This window comes from Marmota flaviventris, chromosome 11 (assembly GCF_047511675.1).
Source record: "Marmota flaviventris isolate mMarFla1 chromosome 11, mMarFla1.hap1, whole genome shotgun sequence".
Classification (NCBI taxonomy): Eukaryota; Metazoa; Chordata; class Mammalia; order Rodentia; family Sciuridae; genus Marmota; species Marmota flaviventris.
In genome coordinates, this window is record NC_092508.1 from 40,817,806 (window position 1) to 40,839,891 (window position 22,086).

Consider the following 22,086-nt stretch of genomic DNA (forward strand, 5'->3'; position numbering starts at 1 on the left):
GTGATAGCCTTAAAATCAGATTCAGTCGATAATTCTTTGTCCACTCAGTTTGACACCATATTCTGTCAGTCATAGGTCTATATTCTTTCAAATTTTAACCCTTCCCAAATTCTTTTTATTTATACAAATTATGAATTTTCATTTTATATATTCTAGAACCTATTTATATTTATGGTCTGCTGTGTTTTCCCATACATGGCATCAAGAGCAAGGTAGAAACAGATTACTAGCTAGGGTTTGTGCTGTGGGTTGAACACCTGATTTTTGTAGTCAAGGTTGTGTAAGTCTTCCCTGCTTAGGGAAGCTGGAGAAAATAATTGAAACATTTCTGAACAAAGTTTCCTTGTATTGGTTTAGAGGATGGAGTATATTTAAATTAGTTGCACAGAAACTCTGATGAGCTGTCAGTGAGCATTATTTCAGATACTTACCTAGAAAAAAAAAACAAAACAATAACAGTGTTAACAATTATTTACAAAATGATACTTGTAAAGGAGTATTTAGATTTTACTGGTTTTCTACAACTTAAGGTACTTGGGATACTTTGTTTAACCTCATTTCATAAAGGATTTAAAGCTGTTTACATAAAGTTTCATATATTTTTAAAAGTACAAAGGTCAAAAATCCAGACAAGAAAAAAACACAAATATACGTGGAAACTGAAGATGACATGTGTGAGACAATAATTGTGCAGTTTAGAAAATAAAGTACATTTTATAAGCCAAATTAAGAGTTAAATTTAATTTTTACAATCAGAGAAAAGTTAAACCACCTATTTTATAAGAAACATTTTTTCTAATATTGATTTCTAAATTAAATGTTTTATGTGTGACATCTTTCAAAATAATACTGGATGATATGATATGTACTTATCACAAAACCAACTTGAAACTATTACATGCAGTAAGGGATTTTGTATGGTTATTTCTTGTCATATCCTGAAATAGAAATCAAGGGAGAAACATTAAAATTAATTTATATAAAGGATATTCTGCAAGGTGTAATGTTATTTTCTGAAAACTATAATAGCTATAACTGGTAATCTGCCTGTGACACAAAAATGTTTATATAAAAACTGATATAAAACACTTTTTTCCTGGCTTACCCCCACTGGCCAGATCAATGTTCCAATCTTCTATATTGGCCCTCTTTTCTGCTCCTGAGATATTGAAGAAGTTCTTTATACATTAAAAAATCCAATGCATGTGGTAGTTGAGAATCAAGTTGACTGTCGCAGAATAATTATTAATAGCCCCATCCATCCTCAAGTGTGTAGGTTGGGATGATAGATTACATTGTCACCCTCCTTATTCACAGGAGTGTGGTGCATTCTCCTGTGTCTCAACCATCACAATGACCACCACAAGAAATTTTTCAGACTGATCAATGATCAGCACATACAGGTATCTCCTTCCAGCTCAGTGCATCTATCACATGTGATTTTTGTCATTACTTCCAGTGTGACACAGAATGGCAAACAACAGCATGTGTTGTAAGGCAAGTTGACTGCTAGAAATTCTGCCTTCAGTTACTAGCTGAGTGGCTTCAAATAAGTTATTTATGCTCTCTGAAGCTTAGTTTACTCACATACAAAATGAGGATGGCAATAGTACTGATTGTGATTGTGGAGAATGATAAATTTCATTCATACATTAGAATCCTGAGGACGTGGGACCCAGTAAACTGGCAGGCAGTGTAAGTATGTCTGTTATCATCTTGGCTATCCCTGCACTTTTCTTTGTGCCAATCTTATGAACTTGTCCTCAGGTACTAGATTTCTTCAAACATTTCCTAGCTTACATCTTTATTTCCACTGTCCTCTTATGTCTTAGAATAAGCCTGTAGTGCAAACTAATTCTTCCTCACAACCCATAAGAAGCTCTCTCAGTAGCTAACACCACTCAAGAGTAAAGACATTCCTGATCTGCACTGTGCCACAGAGGGGCGGGGGGGGGGTGGCATTTTTCTTCCTCTAGTGCTGATGTTTGTGGAAAATCTATACTTTCATGTATAATGTATAATGCTAATCGTAAGGAACAGAAAAAATAGGCTGAAAAATGAAATGCTAACTTGAGTCAACCTAATAAAAAGGGTAAACAGGAGGTATACTGGAAACCAAAGGCTAATGATCTGCAACACAGTCTAAACTTAACCACAGTATATGGGGTCTATGACTGGCAAAATGTAATCCAATGTTTATTAGCTGGTGTGGCCATTGCTTCTTTTAGATTTTAGCCTGCTATGTTTTCATCATAAGTCAGCTAGCTTCCTTCATATGTAACATTGAATTTTAAAAAGTACAGACTGAAAACCAAATTTCTTTGACCCTCTGGCCTATACAGTTTAGTACATTTATTAAATGTTGGTTTACAATAATGTAACTTACTTTTCAGAGCATAATCAAATAATAAAAGTTATATATATATATATATATATATATATATATATATATATATTCATAACATATAGAATAGACAAGGGAGTAATAATTTTCAGGTAGGAGATGCATTTCACAGATTAACATATAGTTGGTTAGAAAAATTTATATGGAAGAAAGTTAAATTTTAAGAAAAGGTGAAATGTACAGATGAGTAAAAACATCAGCTATAGTTTGTGAGTCACTATAAATAATAAATGTTTTGAAAATATTCTTCACACAAATTGATTAAATTATGTTATGTATATACCCTGACTGCAAATGATCAAGATGTTGAGACATGATCTTGTTTTGCCACCAGCCAAGGGGTAAATATTGGCAGAAGCAAATACAACAAGCTAAAATGAGGCTGTAAGTCACCTGGGTAAGAAAACAAACAAACAAAAATCAACATTTTTTTTCATGACATTCAGCATATTAAGAAATTCTGTTCCTTTGACCAACTGTGAGAATTCTAAACCTCTTTTCTGCTATAGAGTTTGCACATCTGAGAAGGAAGGTGACTCTTTTTGTGACCTTGCTATTGAAAGTAGGTGACTAGCCTGCAGCAGCAACAGGATCTTGACATTTAAGTTAAAAATCTCTCTCATTGCAACCCTCTAAGCACTTGACTTAATAAACTGTCACATTTGTCAATAGACAAAAATAGCTCATTCAGTCCAGTATTGTATGAAAAGCTAAAGAAAATTAAAAGCATGACCATGAAACAATAAATGATTTACATATCTGCCACCTCTTAGTTATTATAGTCCAAGCTGACACACAGCATAGATCAGGACATTAAAATACCTGAAGTTCTCAGACGCAGAACTGTTTCATAGTAATTTCAGTAATAATTTTGGATCTAAGAAGTAGATAGCAGTCTTATTTTAAATTAGTAGAATTGACTGATCAATTCTAATAGATGTCATGCTACTGAGAGGATTCTAAAAATTGCCTACAATTAGAAATGAATATAATTATATGACTCTTCATAAATGACCTATTCATTGAGGGCTTAATCCTTGTAAAGCCTTATACTACATTAAAGCAGTATTCTAAATACAGTACGTAGCACATCTAGTTAAATACTAACTAAAAACAAGTAATACTGTCCTTTTTATAGAATATAAAAGAGGCTTAGGGAGGTTTCACAATTACTTAAAGATACACAGATTGTTAGTAATTGACAGAGACTCTATTTGAACCCAGTCACAGAGGTTTCCTGACTATAAGGAAACTATTCCTATTCTGACACTATTCATATTCTGACACAGTGGCCATATCCTGTATTCAATAAAGCAAATACATTGAAGGATTATGTTTATTTCCCTTATAGTTGAGTTAGTGGTAGGAAGAGTGAATCTGTTCTTACTATTGTGAAGATAAAATTATAAAAACAATGTATATACAGAATAAAGTTACATGGTTTGCTTTTAACATATAAATTTATCTATAGGAATATTGATTAGAGAGGGATGGAGAGAAGAGAAGGAAGAAGAATAGAAAAAGACAGAGGTTTAATTATCTATCAGATAATGGTTATTCAATCTGATAACACAGGCTAGAGACCTGGATAAAAAAGAAAAAAAGGTGAAAGAAGGAGGAAGTTTACATAGAAGTAAGCAGGATTCTGCTTGCTCCAGTTCCTTGATTGTTGTTGTGATCACCTGAGGACATTTGATTCCAGCTCCTTCATTCTTCAGAAGCTCTCACCAGTGAATTTCTAGGGAAATTCCAGCCTTTAGATTATAAGACTGTGCAACTGGCATTCAGGTAATATCTCCCCTCTTCAGCTGGCTGTTCCACATGCCAATCATTTCCAGAAATACCCTCATTAATACAGACAGAAGTCTCTTAGTCTTATATTATCTCTTAATCTAATCAAGTTAAAAATCCAGATTAAGTGTCATGGATTCTCAAATGTTTCTTCATTTACTTATATATCAAAAAGCATGTAAAACACCTCATGATGAGTTTATTAACAAATGTAATCTAGCAGTTAACATAAATCCTTCTAAATAAAATCCTTCTAATGTAATGGTCTACCAAAACCTCAATATCTATGCAAATTAGAAAATTAAATCATTCACATAGAAATATATAAATGGCAATTGAAACTTGGAATTATTTTGATAAATACTTCAAGTATTTTCACCACATTGCCATTATTTTCCAAATCAAAGCAACCTTAAATCTTTTATCTCTATTGTGAACATCAGTTCAAAAACAGCTGTAAAATTTAACTGTTGCTTGACTTTATTGATTTCTGTACTATTTAAATGTTTCTTTTAAATTAAATTTTAACATACTTTAGCGTCTTGACTAAATACCATTTTTGTAATTTGAATTAACACCCTGTCAACAGTGTTTTGTGTAAGGAACCATGAAGATTGAACTGTGTATATTACTGAAATATACCATATAAAAAATATATTCTATGCCTATTAAAGTATTGATGAAATATTGAACAGTAATAAACATTTAAAGTGTCTAGATAGTACAACTTTCAACAACTAATAGTTACTTTAACGTGACTTAAAAGACCAATATGCAATACCACAAAATGTGCCTTTGAATATGCCTGACAATCTTCTGGGTTCATTAACACTTGAACCTACTACTCCCACTTTTTCTCCATTAGGCTTTGATTTCAGGGCTGAGAACTGCATGTGATATTCACTAATCTAAAGACACAGAAGAAATCTCCTTCCTTTAGATCTATCCCACTCACTTCCACTCCCTTCACTCCTTTTCCCAAAGGGAGTGCCTTTTCCATTATAGCTAAGTGATTCCGGACTTCCTCTGACTGGGGCTATATTTCCCTATTATTTAACTGATGATAATAGCAAAGTGATGTGCAGGAAGTAGGATATTACAGTCATCTCCTGGTTATTTAATCTATAATATACAGTTTCTGCCACTTATCTGTCCAGAAAAGAAAAAGAAAACTAAAAGAAATCAATCCACAACAATATACTTGCCTTCCTCTGCTGTGGTCCATTTTGTCTGCTATCACAGAATAGAAAATAATGACTCAAAGATTACATGCTGAAACAATGGGGAATGTGGTGCTATTATCTATAATGTTTTTGGGGAAGTCAGTGCTATTCATTAATCTACCCATAACCATTTATGCAGACCAATAGCAGGTGAGCAGTATGGAGGCAAATCCAGCTCTGATTCAATTTTTCATGTGGATAGGAGCATTCCAGTAAGGGGAATCAATTTTGTGATTTAAATTTATTCTAAAAGGCAAATAAGATGTTTTTTCCTGATTATGCTTTCAAAAGCATGTAATTAATGTTTGTATAGATTTAGGCAAAATGAAGTGCTTTCTTGACATTTAGAAGCAGAATATATGCTTTTAAAAATTTTATAAAACATTTTATCAGCAATTAAACATGTATTAATTTATTTTCACTATTTCAATAATAATAATATATATTTTTCTTATAGTGTTGCCTATATAAGAACATTTAAATTTTTAATGTCACTGAAAATCACTAAAATTGAATGCTTTTATTACTTGTCAGTTACAGTGATTGTCATTAGAAATAAAAAGATAAACACAGCATAGCAGTCACATACAAGGAGCTCAGTATTGAGAACTGAGCTTCACCAGGTCCTTCATGAAACTTCTCCACAATCTAGATGTGGCCACTCTGCTCTGTGCTCACAAACCTCAAGTCTCTTTCCTTCAGAGCAGTTATCACAGCTGACAACCATCAATCTGTTACCATATGGTCTAGCTGTTCTCCATTTTGACAAATTCCTAGTACAGCAACACACCCTTGTTCTCTATTGTCCCTAGAAGTACACAAATTGACTGATGTTTTAATATACATATTAAATATTTATTGCATGAAGGAATGATACACTAAGTATATGCAAAACTATAAAAACACATATGAACATACATATTCTTGGATCTCAAATCCATATCTATCCAATTAATAAAAAAGTGATATAATCAATCACAGAGCTACAAGAAGTCAATACAGATATATATTGTCTTATTACTGTTAGACAAGTCTAAAAACTAAAACATAAAATGTATTCATTAACTTACTTTAAAATACAATATTTAGGGGTGATGAATTACTATTTTGTAACTATTTTATGATTATTTTTAGATAGATGTTGGCTGATAATTTTTCTGTTCAAACATATTAAGGAAAAGATTAGGTTGAAATAACATATTCACAAAAAGCAGGAAATGTGCTAAATATTTTACACGTATTGTCTAATTTAATGCTTAGAATAACCTTAAGTAGTTGGTATAAGGAAAACAAAGCAAGACAAAACATCACCACAAACAGTTGAGGTTTCTGTCTGCCCTTGAACAGATAGTAGTTTGAAGAAGTTGAACCTACTACCATTCTATGTTCTATGTTGACCAAACCAATGGGCTAATTTTTTCAAAACACGTTTTCATGGATGAACCAAGTGGGTTTGTAATCATGTGGTCAATTCTAAGCATAAGGATTCTCATTTTATTCATTATAGCTTAAGAAGGTTGAAATTTCTAATTTTATTTTCAAATAAATAAATGTTTTCACCAAGCTTTATATTTTAAGCTGTATCATTTAAAATATAACACTTCATTTCTCTAGGCAAACTAACATAAGAGAATAATTAGTGTGACACTATACATGAACACATACATGCACACAACCACATATTGACACACAGTTATAAGATCACCAATGGCTCTGAGACTCTAGAATTAACTATTTTTAAGCTCCATGATTTAATTTGGTGAAATATTATTTAATTTAAATATAAACTAAAATTTCTTATTTTCATGGCAAACTAAAAAATTGTGAAAATGCATTGGCAATGAGCATAATAAGTTTTTTTTTTAATCAAGAAAAGGAGTGAACTCACAGAATATTAGGTATGGCCTTAATTTAATTTTCATATGTGATAAAAAAATAAAGACGTTCTTGGTGTTACTTGTTCAGAAGTTATGGATGTCAAAAACAGTAACACCAAAATATACAAAGTCAATGTTTCTCAAATGATTTCCCCAATAAATGAAACAGTCATTGCTAGCTACAAAATCATTAGAGGTTTGCAACAGTATTATATATTTCAAAAAGATTGAAGTTATATAAATTTGACAGTTTACTGAGGAATACTTTTTCCAAATATAACAATTTTACACTTTTAAATTGATTGATCAAATAATTTAATCAATGTTTGATTGTATATTATTATACACTGATTTTTATAGTTTACAAGGAAACAAAAACAAACAGGAATATTTCATTTACACAAGTGTAGCAAGATAAAGTAGAAATCAATATTGCTATAAGGAAATGAAGAAAAACATTACAAACATTAAAACAATATTTTCAAACTCACATTTTCTTTGTAAGGGTTTTATTCCACTATTTTTTAGAGTAGAGATGAAAAAATCATTTTATTTTACTTTTATAGAGTGAAAATTCTAATTCAGGTAAACAAGCAATGGAATATACAATATGAATTTATTATTCTCATAGATTAAAAATAACATAATTAAGACACATACACAAACTTACTAATGATTTACTTCTAAATAAATATTCTTCAGTTTTTACTTTAAACAATTTGATATTTCATAAATACTTTAATCAATTAGTATTACTATTCTTAACAGTCAGAAGAGCTTTTTGAATTAATCACCATAGATAGCCATGCTTTCTCCATGAGAACTTCCAAGGTAAACACTGTGAAACATAGGCAGATAGAAATGTAATTAGAAATAGATTTTATATATATGTATACACACACACACATATATATACATATATGTTATACATAGTTATAGATATATATGAGAGAGAAGAAGATATTTTTGGTGTACTTGTAGCTATATACTTTTATTCTGGCATTATACAACTGGTAACTATGCATGATTATAACCTTTGAAAAACAAGTGTTGATATAGTTAATACATATACAAAACAAAAAGTCTAAATTTGTGGAACACATTTAAATTATGCATGATATTAATAGGTGGATAAAAGTTTAAGATTTGTAAATAAGAAAGAATTAAGAGAAATGCAGGCAAAATTGATTCATAGGCAATTCACAAATAAAAATAACTAATAAAAATACAATTAATTGTAATATTAAGAAAGCAATGAAATATATTTTATCTCTAGATTGTCAAAGACTAAAATTAATTGTATCAGTTACTATTGTTTATTCTGTATTATCCTATATAAATGTCTGAACACACTAAGAATTTTATATAAAAATAAACCATACAATTATTATTCAGTTTTGGAATATGGGTTTTCAAAAATAAAATCATCATATTTAATAGAATCCTATCATCTTTGAGAAATTCATGAAAATAATTAGAATAAACATCATTATTATTGATTATATGAAACACTTTGTATTCATTTAAGATAGAAATGATCTAACATAATAGCCTAATATTACTATATTACTAGCAATCACATATATTGAGTTATATCAAATATTAATAGCAACATAATTAATACTATATAGGTACTAAGATTATAATATTGAAATGTACATGAAACATAATAAAACCGTATGAAGGTATATGGAGAAATATGCAGATATTTTGAATAAAATGTGATTAATGTGAGCATATAAAAATACTTAATTTTTAATTCCACATGACGTTTCATAGCTAGTTGAATTATAAATCATTTATATTTTTCTTAAAGTTTTTCTTTGCTTTCTAAATATTTTATAATGAATATGCATCACTTTTATAACAAGGAAAATGTGGTATTTTAAAATAAACAATAAAATAGAGACTAGGAATCAGATCTCTAGCCTTATTTTTTTTACTGTATTATCATGAATTCATGTATAAGTTAGCTATCTGATAACGGGTAGAGTCAGATGATAGAAATTAGATCTTTTAAACTCTAATGGGGAAAATATAGCTCAAAAAGTAGAGTACCAAGACCAAAATAAATATCATCTGTTTTTTTTTTGTTTTGTTTTGTTTTTTTCCCAGAGTATTACCTACCATCATGTTATAGAGCTGGGCCTTCAGAGAAACTGAGGCATTTTGAAGACCACCCCCCCCAACCCCAATCACACACACTTCAAACCTTGATTCTTTAGATCAAGTCAGAAACATTTCAGACATGTTTCTCAGAGTAACAGGAATGAGTTTATTGAAAGAATTGGGAAAGGGAAAGGGGACACTCTCAAGGGAGAAAGTGGGTCCTCTCAGAAAGGAGAGGGACAATGTGCTATTCTGTACTCCAGTTTTAGTGGGGATCCCAGAGAAATTTCCAGAGAATTCAGCACAGGTCCTGATATTTGACAGCAAGATGACATTAGACACTCAAATACCCACTCCCGTGACAACTCTAGGTCATCTTGGCCCATGCTGACCAGTTCTAATTGCATTTTTAACCATACATTATCACAAAGGAAGAATTATCCTTATCTCCCTGAATTCCTGGATCTGGTCATGAAAGTCTCTCCCTTCAGGTAACTTGGGTTCCTCTTATAGACATTATGTCAGACCTGCATTTTTTTTTTTCCTGCATATAACAGATAACAGTTTGTTGAAGAATGTCCAGTGAGACCAGGCAGGGCTGCAGGTAAATTGCTTCTTGGAACAAAAGTCAGAGTCAGCACAGTGGGCCCACTTTGTAGAATTAGTTTCTTAACTTCAAGTTCCTGCCATTTGCATATCTGTCCCCTAACAATAAGAGTTTAGTGTTGCTCTAGGATTCATGTTTCAAAACCAAACTAACAAAAAGCAGTAATTTAGCTTAAAATAAATCACAAAATGTAATTGTTTTTTTACTCCTTTGAGTTCATTTAAAACCTTTTAAACAACTACTTTTAGTTAATTATTGATTGTATGAGGTATAAAAGAGTCTAATAGTCTTTTTAGGCAAACCTTCCAAACATTTTCACAACACTGGAAATAAGTTCATTATTAATTTTATAAAATCAGAAAAAAATACATATTTTAGCAGTCTTCGAGGACAGTATGTTTGAAGAGGCTTAGGAATTAACATATACATTATAATATTCACTTGGAGAGTAAATCAAATTTTCTTTTATTGTAACAGGGATTTGACAGCAAAGTTGTAGTCAACAAATAATGATATTGAACTAATATTTTAAAAGATGAAAATTAAAGAAAACCAAGGAATTTATTGACATATGAAAAGTAAAGTGATGAAAAATATAAGAAAAAAAGTAGCTATGGCACACATTTGTATGCTGTACTATCTGTGACAAAATAATATATCTTATAAAGACTTTTAAGTTATAGTCAACATAATTTTTTGTGTTTATGTGCACAACTCTCATACATATATTTTTTTTTTCAGAGAATCAATATCTTTCATTTCCTCAACAACATGATAATTTCTAGTTGGGCCAATTTATTTGCAAGGAAGTCTTTTATGTTCTGGTACAAATCAATAAAAATCTAGGTGAAATTTGAAATGATTATGCTTTACAATGTGGATAATTATGTCATATCAGGAGCGAGATAAATGACTGTTGGTTTCTTACCTTGTTTTTCCAACAGATCATGCCCTACCCAACCCAACACACACAGAGTGCCACATTCCACACTTCTGTCATAAAAATTTACTTTAATGTCTTGGGGTTAGAAGTAATGTACCCTTTCATTCTTATGCACATGGGATCTGGAATCCTCTACTGAAGACTGACTGGACTCTGTGTTGTCACTTCCTGGCACCTCCACTTTAGATAATCCATGTAATCTTTGCATCTCAAATTTCTTCATTATAAAAGTGTCAATAACAATGTCCCCCATGAAATTGTCATAAACATTAAAAAAAAAAGAAAAAATGCCTCACAGCACCTAGAAAATAGTGATATATTTTGATCATATTATTCAAGGAGGTGGAAACATACAACCCCTCCAGGGACAAAGAAAACTAAGGACTCTGATCTTTTTGCAATTCCCCTATCTACTCCAATTCTCCTACCCACCAAAAGTAAGCCTGCCAAAAAGTAATTAACAAACTCCTTCCATGACACAGCTCTGCTAACCCTATAAAACTCAGACTCTCATGAAGCCAGTTGCCACTTTCTTCTTAAAAATGAGCTTCTTCGCTGCTTAATAAAGTGTTGTTGATCTGTTGAGGTCTGTCCCCATTTCTTTTCTTTATCTCTTTCATTTTCTTTCATTTGGTGTTTGAAAGCGGGGATTGCATTTGGGACCCCCTGCCCCACCCATCTTAGCAAACCTTTACTGTCCTTTATCTCCCTATCTCCCTTCTATTTCTTTCCTTTCTTCCGAATAGGGGGTGATCTTCCTCCCTCCCAGTCCACTTTAGCTGAATAGCAGCCAATATATGAACCAAAACTGATCCCATTCCTGGGCTAGATGTTTGCTGCCTCACTGCAACATGGATGGAACAAGGACCTGTACTGGGTCCTTTATTGGTCTGACAACTTCCTTCTAACCTTACCCCCTCCAATTCCTTTATTTCTCTATACACTCAGGCCTCCGGATAAAGGGCCAGCTTCTGCCATTTTGTTCCTGCATGCAACACCAACTCTTCAATCTGTGGAGAGGTAAGATCTTTCTTGGACTCTCATAGAGATTCCCTGACGAAGACCTTTGGTTTTTCTGGACTCCCGGGGTCCTCCACCATTTGGATTGCAGAAACGAACACCCTCTCATTCTCTGCTGGAACTCTTCTGTCCAATGATGGGATACATCAAGGGGTACTTTGATTTCAAATGCCACCCCATTAGACCTCTTCAACACAGGGACTAACCAATCCATACCACCAGACTCACCTAGGTTGTCTTGTTAAATTTTTTTTAAATCCTTCACTTCAATTCACTGGCCACACTGTAAATTAGACAACCTAAGTTAATGACATGAATTTGGGACCTATGACTTCCAAATTCTCTAAGACTTAGATAATTACTGCCAAGAAAATAGCAAATGGTCTGAGGTTTCTTACCTCCAAGCTTTCTTTTACCTTTTGCTCAAGGCCCTCATTATGATAAACTTGCTGCTCTCTATAATTCATTGTTGCTGATTCCCTGCTCCGTAATCCCCATAGATCACATTCTGATTTCCAGCCCTCTTCTTCAGTTACTGCCCCATAAATAGCAACTGATTCCCCATCTTACAGGCCCATGGGCCTTCTGCCTTCTCAGCTCAGCCTTCTCCCCAAGCCCCAAATCCCTGCTTCCCATGCCCCATGCCTTCACCTCCTGCCACACAATCTAAAACCCTTCCTTCAACTTATAAGACCTCCTTGTCCTATACTTTTGTCTATTCCAATTCAGCTTCAATTCTACCCTGAGGAAACCCAATGCCTTATGACCTATTTACACGGTCTATTTCACCTTGTTCTCAGAACACACCAAACATTTATGAAAACATCCCTACAATTATCTCCAGCTGACCTTCCGTTACTCCAACACATCTCCCAGTCATGCTTCACTTGCCTCAAAACTAACCCCAATTCTAACCTTGACTCCTCTCTTTCCTACATATCAGGCTAGAGGGCCCTCCTGGCCATGGACTGGCTGATTGATTTTACTCAAATGCCTTCTATCAGAAAAATCAAATACATTTTCTAGTAGAACCCTTCACTGTTTGGGTGGAGGCTTTCCTTATGAGTAATAAAACAGGTTCCAACATTGCCAACCTCATCTTCCAGGAAAATGTTCCACATTTGGCTTACCCACTTCCTTCTTGTCAGATAGTGGACTTGAATTCACTTCTTCCATAACCCAGAAATTGGCAAAAAATGTATTGATTAAATAGAGCTTTTATATATCTTATCATCCCTAATCCTCAAGAAAGATATCAAAGACTAATTGAACCTTAAAAACCACCCTAATAAAGTTATCCATATAAATATATTTAGAAACTATCAAATTATTCCCTCTAGATCTCCTCTGAATCTGTGCCCTCACTCCAAAATCCTTTGTGATCCACCCCTTAAAACTCTTTTATGGAAGACCCTTGCTTCCTCCTACTGTCCATCCAGCACCTCTGGATATTCCCCCCTCCCTACTCACACCTTCTTCTTGCCCATCCAAGAGCACCATTTGGAAATACACACATTCTACCCTTCCTCAACACCAACTTCAAAAGTATCTTAGTCCTATCACTATTGGGGACTTAGTATATTATCCCCACCCACTTTTCCCAGTACCCCTCTAAAAGAAAAATGGAAGGATCCCTTTAAGTTCATTTTGACCACTCCTACTGCTGCCAAACTGAAAAGTCACCCTTCTTGGATCCACCTAAGCAATTTAAAATTTGTCCATACTGATAACTGAAAAGTCTGACTCTTACATCTACCTCTCCCACTGTCACTCTTCCATGCCCCTTTTTATCTTTCTTAGAACCCTGAAGGACAATCTACATATACCATATTCTCTACCTCTTAGTCTTTCCCCCTTCCAAACATTAGAGCTTATATGGAAACTCTGGCGCCAAGGAAATTTCATTGTCCAGGTCCCCATCCAAATTTTCTTTCTTTCCTTGTGTCTCATGTGTATCAAATTTGACACCTCCATAGTTACACCAGGTGTCAAGAAAATCTATACCCCTAAATACTGTGGCTAGGGTCTAGCTCCTCCTGATACGGATCCTACTCAATTTTACCTTTGTCCTTCCAGGAGATCTACCTTGTACCCACTGTATTTCTAGACAAGGAAATACTGAGGTATTTATATCTTACACATACCAACAAAAAAATGTTATTCTGATATGTACACCCCCCACTCTCTGTTCCTATAAAAATAAGCAATATGGGATGGGTCAGAGTAAAGGAAATAATGCATGTTATATCCATAATGGCCCCCTAGAAAAATGGATATGTTGGACCAATCACAGTCACATCAGTATGTCTGATGGGGTGGAGCAGGGGAAAGGGGTGGCCCAAGATCAGGCCATACAGACAATTCTTATAACCTAGATACCCCAGATACTATCAAATAATTTCTACTCCACCAGAGTTCCCACCCCTCTAAAAGAAAAATGGAAGGATCACTTTAAGTTTATTTTGACCACTCCTACTGCTGCCAAACTGGGGGGAGTTTGGCATTCAGATGAGACCATATACATCAGATCCTCAACTTAGTTTGTCGCCATGTATCCTTGTTGGCAACCTAATGCTGGGTTCACAAAATCTGACTCTTCCAATAACTCAAGAAAATGACCAAGAAAGTATGCAGCCACAAATAATTACCTTTTCAATAACCCAGAGACAGTTCTGCGACCTTCAGCATAATTGGAAAGAGAGAGCAACCAGAATTCTTTATTCTTATATAGGCAACACACAAAGGGAAGTTCCTTGGAACATTCATCTCAAAAAGGGCAACGGGTAGCATTATAAAGGAACAAGTGAGTGTAGCTCAACCCCTGTGGGTGACGCCTACACCTGGAACCATACCTAGCTGAGCTGGGACAATGTCCAAGTCACTATGAAATGTAGTAATTGGTCAGAGCCCAGGGGACTTGAAGCTATCTGCATCTATGACAGTTCCCAATGTTAGTCTACTCATCAATTTACCCATCAACTCATAAAACAAACCAATCCACACTTAGCCCAAGACTGCTGGCTGTGCCTCCAGTCTGGTCCTCCTTCAATATCCCAATAGTCCTATAAACATGTTGGGACTACATTAGTAAGAATCTAATTCCTTTAACACTGGACTCAAATTTGACAATTGTTTCAATCATCCCCCCACACACACTGCATTGAAAAAAAAAAAGACAGGCTCAATCTCAGTAGAACCCCTCCAAGAGAATAATGTGCAAATATACAACAAATTCATCACCCCCCACACACAGCCTTGGCACCCCCTCCCCAATTTTGAGGCATTTTTTTTTTTCCTTTGCAGGGCCCATATTTACCCTTGCCTACCAAAAAAAAAAAAAAAAAAAAAAAGGACCAATCTCTGTACATTGGTGTTCCTTATTTCTCAAATTGATGTTTTACCTAACTACCAAAGTTTGCCTATCCCAATAATGGCACATAGCAGACACAGGAGAGACCTTCAGTTTATTCCCTTACTTGTGGGGCTGGGTACATCTGCTGGGATTGGCACAGGAGCAGATTAGAAATCTCTATTCAGTACTGTAAGAAGTTGTCAGAACAGGTCATTAAAGATATCCAACAGGTGGCTAATCTGGTACTGACTTTTCAAAATCAATTGGATTCCCTGCCATCTGTCATCCTGCAAAATAGTCAGAAGACTAGATCTCCTTACTGCCAAATGAGGTTGTCTCTACCTCTTCCTCATGGAAGAATGTTACTTCTTTGTAAATTAATCAGAACTGGAAGGGATAAGTTTAACAAGCACAGGACCAATTGGAACATCAGAGACTCCTGATGGGGCCTAGTTGGGATAAACTAAAACATTGGACTTCCTGGTTTCTCTCTCTTTTAGCCCCTTTAATACTCATTTTTCTTGTAATAACTTTCTTCCTTTCTTTCTTAACTTTATACAGAAGCAACTTCTTGACAAAGTGACCTGCCTAGCTCAGACAACCTCCCAAGAATGTGTAGAAAACATTCTCCTCCTTCACTCAAAATGTGACTCTCCTGAACTGCATAAGGAAGGAATCATCCACAACAACATTGAAGATTCCTCATTCTATAACTCCTCAAACCACAAAATATTCCTCACCTCCTTATCTTCTTCCAGATCTCTGACAGGGGATCCCCTACTCTGCCCCTTTTCAGCAGGTAGTAGCCAGATATGACAACATCACCACAATTCTTTATACTCCTTTAGAGTCTGGAATGAAGAAGGTGGAAACTTACAAACCTTTGGGTTGCGGGGAAACTAAGGACTCTGACCTTGCACAATTTCCTTACCCACCCAAAGTCTGTCAAACTCTTCCTATGACTCAGCTCTGCTAGCACTATAAAACTCAGACTCTCTTTGCAGCCAATTTCCATTTTCCTCTTGAAAATGTGCCCCTCTGCAGCTTAATAAAACATTGCTGATCCATTAAGGTCTATCTCCATTTTTCTGTTTTTCTTTTTTGTATTCTCTTCCAATTATCATTCTACTTATTGTAATTTATATCTAATATGTTCGTGTTTGTTTCTTTCTTCCATGCTGGAGATAAAATAGAAGGTGTTTTCAATGCTAGGGAAGCATTCTACTCAATAAGTTACACCCATACCACCGCATCACTACGTTTGATTTCTTAATTCATTCATTCTTTCATTTTTGTTTTGTTGCAGGAATTGAACCCAGGGCACATTAGGAGCCACAATACCAAACCTATTTATTTATTTAATTTTGAGATAGGGTCTCTCTAAATTGCTTAGGGTCTTGCTAATTTACTGAGGTGGCTGGGATTATAGGCATGCACCCCTTAAGTTCATTTTTTTTTTTTAGTATCAAGGATTGAACCCAAGGGCACTTAACCACAGACTCACATTCCCATCCATTTTTCATTTTTTTTATTTTGAGACAGGGTCTCACTAGGTTGCTTACAGCCTCACTAAATTGCTGAGACTGGCTTCAAACGTAATTCTTCTGCCTCAGCCTCCTGAGCCACTGGGATTACAGTTGTGTGTCACTGCATCTGACTCTTAACTTTATTTTTAAAGAATTTTCATTAATGCCATTTCTTTGTGGGCACAAACATTCTATGTTTTATGAAACATAGTAGTAAATCACTAAATAATTGTGAAAAATAGTATGATACTAAAAACACATCCCTTGCCAAAAAAGGATAACCATCTTTCATTATTGTTGTTTATTAAGAGTTCACAAATACAGCCAAAAGGGAGTAAGCATTATTATTTAGTCTAGCAAAAGATGTATACTGTGTAGATTTGCTTGAATTTTAAATATAAAAGTACTTATAAATTCGAATCCAAGCTTAACTTTTATATGTTTAAGTATAGCAAGGAAGTGTTGTTATCTTGAATATGTTCACAGCAAAATATCATGTCACAGCAGACTAAGAATAATGTTAAAATTAAAACCATAAACATTTTCTCCATCAAACTTGTCAGTCCCTGGCAGAAAATAAAAGCACAAATTCTCTATCCTCTACTTTCCCATTTAGTAGAATACATTACTGTGTGGCTTGAACAGCAAGCCTATAATGGCCAGTAAGATTGGGATTTGGAACAAAAAGCTGAGAAATTAAGAAGCAAAAAATACAAAATGGGCAAATCTGTCAGCCTGATCAGAAATTATCAAGCAGAAATTTGAGCTGACAGATTCACCTTCCAGAAGGTGTAGCCCTCTTTGAGAACTGACTACCAATCACAAATATAAAAAGGTGTCTGCTGACAATGAGAAAAGTAGACGTCATGGACAATTAAGTCTTGAATAGAAAATCATGCATTTTGAAACTCTGCAAAAAGTTTATAAGCAAGTGATATAAAAGGCAAAAAAAGTTGATGAGTATAAGGAAAATTAACTTGTAATTTTCCTTGAAAACAGGAAGAGTGTGTGGTGAGAAACTTGAGGTAATAAAGTCTGCTCGATTAAAAAAAATAGAATATTAGTCAAATTTTACTTAGTTTCAGTATTAAAAAGTTTATGCTCTACCCATGCAAATAACCTGAAAGGTGACATTATTCTTAACCAGGAATAAATATTGATAAATAAATGTCCAGAGACATTTTAGTATTCCCAATATTTTCTTCATTTAACCAGAAAAAGCATTTTGAGAGTTTCTTGTCCATATAGTAGTGGTAGATACAGCTAAATATAAAGACTGAACACTGCTCATCCTTGGTTAAACCTCAATCACTCGACTGAAAGAAAAATAATATGTCAAAAATTTAAGCCACCAAATTACAATCAGAAAGCTATATTTCAGATTTTATAGAACATTATAACCTCTTATAATAAGATCTCTTATTTCTCTCTCATTTTTATATATGTATATATTTTTATCACTTTTTTTTTGTGTTAGTTACTGCTGTAGTTGCCAAGATAAATTTTAATTAAATATGTGACAATACACATGATAATATGTATTTCCATCCGGAAAACTGAATATTCAAGAGCATGGCAATTGTCTTAGTCTCATATTGACTGTTATTAATAAGGAAAATATCTGATTTGCAATAAAAAAGAGCAAAGAGGGCTTATGTTATCAAAAAGTCACTAAGAAAAATACATTTTAATTAACACGACATAAAATCATATTAAAATGTTGGTTATTAGTGAATTAAATACTATATGTGTATATATATATATATATATATATATATATATATATATATATAATTTTTTCCCTTATAAGTGTGTCAAGTATTCTTATAATAGTGTACCTTCATTATAATATTTAAAAACCCATAAATGTTCCCATGTCTAATAGGTTTATATAGCTTAGCACAATATATGTAATACAATAAACATTCTCCACTTCTTCCATAGCTGTGAAGACAAACTAATACTTAGAAAAGAACTTTGTAAATTTTCAATTTTGCTATGATTTATATATTTCAAATTATTAACTTTAAATTACTTGATCTTTCAGGGATAAGGATCACTTACATTTTTCCCCTTTGGTGAAATGATTAGATTATGAGAGCTGTAAACTACTCAGTAGATTGATCTGTCTGAATGGATTAACTGCTTGGGAACTTTTGGCAGGTAGAATGTGGCTAGAGGAAGTAGTCACTAGGGGAGTGACTTAGGAGTTCATATTTTTTCCTGGCATTCCCTGTCCTGCCCCTCCCCCTCTTCCACTCCAGCCCCCAATCCTACCCCAGCCCCCTCTCCCACCCCCTCCTTCTACCCCCATTTCCATCCCCCTCCCCCACTTCCTCTCCCATTCTAGGCATTCTTAAACTGAGAAGCTTCCATACTCTCTGCCATGATGCTCTGCCTCACTTTGGGAGTAAAGTAATAGAATTGCACACCATGAACAGAACCTCTGAAGTCATGAAACAAAATAAACTTTTCCTTAAATTAGTTGTTCTTTTCAGGTCTCTTGGTCACAGTGACACAAAGCTGACATGACATGGGAGTACTTAAGGTGGACAACACAGAGGAGTGGTTACAACTTAATAGAAGAACTGGAGGGGAGACAAGGATCACTCACCTAAAAATAAATGATTCTTTATAAAGAGAAATGGAACTTTAGGAGAATAAAAGGAATATAGGATAGGCCAGTGATAGTGTTTGAGTGTGGTGCAGGCTACTCTGAGAAGACAGAGCTCCTCATGGGAAGGTGTTTATTACTATCAAGTTCCTTTGTGTTCTCTGGGGAGGTTCTTTTGGTTTTGGCATAGATGGAGTGTCAGGAACTCAAATACCCAAAGATCAAAATAATTCTTAAGTCAAAGTGTTTCCAATGGCATATCCTGATGTCCTTTAATATGTAACTCTGAGTCTTATGTATGACTATAGACTATGAATAGTTGGTAAGTCATTGAACAGAGAATGAGATGTAGTGATTATCATAGTTGCAGATTTGATATATGATCAAACAGGTGGATGACTATGACATTTACTAGGGTAGGTTCTCTTTTATCCTTCCTAAGTCATGTTGAACTTCAATTTAATTATTGTTTTCAAAGAGTTTTTGGCTTCTTTACTACTACTACTATTCCTCCTCCTCCTCCTTCTCTTCATTCTCCTCCTCTTCTCCTCCTCCTCCTCCTTCTCTTTATCCTCCTCCTCTACTTCTCTTTATCCTCCTTCTTCTTTTTCCATAAAATGGTTTTCATATTTTCTATAGTAACATCTACCAATGTTCTATATTTCTTTTTTATTCTTTTTCATTATACATGACAATAAGATTCATTTTGACATAATTATACAAGCATGTAATAATTTGTTCTAATTAAGTCCCAGGACTTACCCTTCCTCTCCTCTCCTTGCTCCCCCTATTCCTTTACCTCTACACTACTAGTATTTTTGCTAAATTTGCAGTATTTTTTAATCAACTTTTTACTTTGCTCAGTTTTCATTATTTAAATATATATGTAACAATAGTTTTTATGTGAAATTAAAAACTTGAATTTAAATTTTGTACAAGTATGTATGTATTCTTATCTTTATAAATCTATATGATTCTGCAGATTTCTAATTTTAAAATATTTTCATTAACCTCCAACCATGAAAACTTGCTGTACTCAGTAGCAATTAACTTCCATTCTCTTTTCTTACCACTCTACATAACCATTATGTTGTTCTTTCTATACAAACCTTTCTATTCTGGGCATTTCATATTTTGGAGTTATACAATATATAATCTGCTGTGATCTTTCATTTAACATAATGTTTTCAAGGATCATCAATATGGTAACAACTTTTATTATCACCAATTAATATTCAATTGTATGGATATAACACATTTCATTGTATTCATCCATTGCTGGGCATTAGAATTTTTAACTGTTTGGGGCTCTTATGAATGATATTATTATAAATATTCATGCACAAGTTTTTTTGATGTATATAGGTTTTTTTTTCTATTGGATACATACCTAAAAATCAAATTTCTGGGTTATTTTGTAGCTCTCTATATGTTTAGCTTTTGGAAGAAATGGCAAACTATTTTCCAGATCACTTATACCATTTTATATGTCCCAATAAATGTATTAGGATTTCAATGTCTTCACTTGTTATTGTCTGTCTTTTAGCTGATGGCCATCCTAGTGGATGTGAAGTGGTGTCTCATTGTCATTCTGATTTTCATTCCTCTAATGCCTAATAATGTCAGGAAGCTTTTCATATGCTGGTTTGTTGTATTTACATTTCTTTGCAGAAATGTGTATTGGAACCTTCTGATGGGTTTTATTGTTAGCCATTTGTCTTTTTATTATTGAGCTGAAAATATGTTTATGTACTCTAATACAATTTTTTGTCAAATATGTTATTTGCAAATATTTACTGTTTCTGTAAGTTATCAACTCAATGTTTTGATATCTGTCCTTTGAAAAACAATAGTTATTAATTTTGAAGTAAGTTTTGAGTATCATACATTGTCTGACCTAAGGTCATGAAATTTACACATAAATTTTCTTCTAGTAGTTTTATACTTGCATTTAAGTGGATGATCGATTTTTAGATAATTTTTATGGATGAGGTGATTAATGAGTTCAATCAACAACATTATCTCATAGGTAAAATTCCCTTGCATAGCGTTATTTGTTGAAAATGTTGTTTTCCCCATTGAGTTATTTTAACATCCTTCCAGTAAATCAAATAAAATAACTGAAAAAATTAAAATGGAATACAATGATTCATTTTTTAATACTGTAAAACAAATTTTGAAAAGTTTCATTTGTGGGTTTTAACATACAGAATATCAGTGCTCTTAAAAATTTAGTATAACTTGATGGAAGTACATTCCCATGGGGATATGAAATTAAAGATTAGGGATTGATGTGTTTTAGAATATCTTGCTCAACTCAAGTTAGAACCTTGAGTTCAATAAGAACTTATTGGTTTATGATATTGGATATTCCAAAATATACTGAAAATGCTAATTTATTGCTCATATATTGCCAATCTTTTTTAAAATTTCCCAAATGAATATTTACATCTTTAGAGAAAATATTAACCAAAAGCTATAGCTCAATAGATTCTGTGTTAACTCTAACAATTTTTCCCCCTACTGGGAGGTTTTGATATATCAATTTATCAATTCAGAGTTTAAAATTAATAAAATATCCATATGTCCAATCCATTCTAAGATTTTTAATAGTTTTAAT

General features: G+C 33.5%; 1 pseudogene; it reads left to right on the forward strand.

Moving 5' to 3' along the window:
* The window catches only part of LOC114082002 (large ribosomal subunit protein eL6-like), a 188,154-nt pseudogene that overhangs the window by 798 nt on the left and 165,270 nt on the right, over positions 1 to 22,086 (forward strand).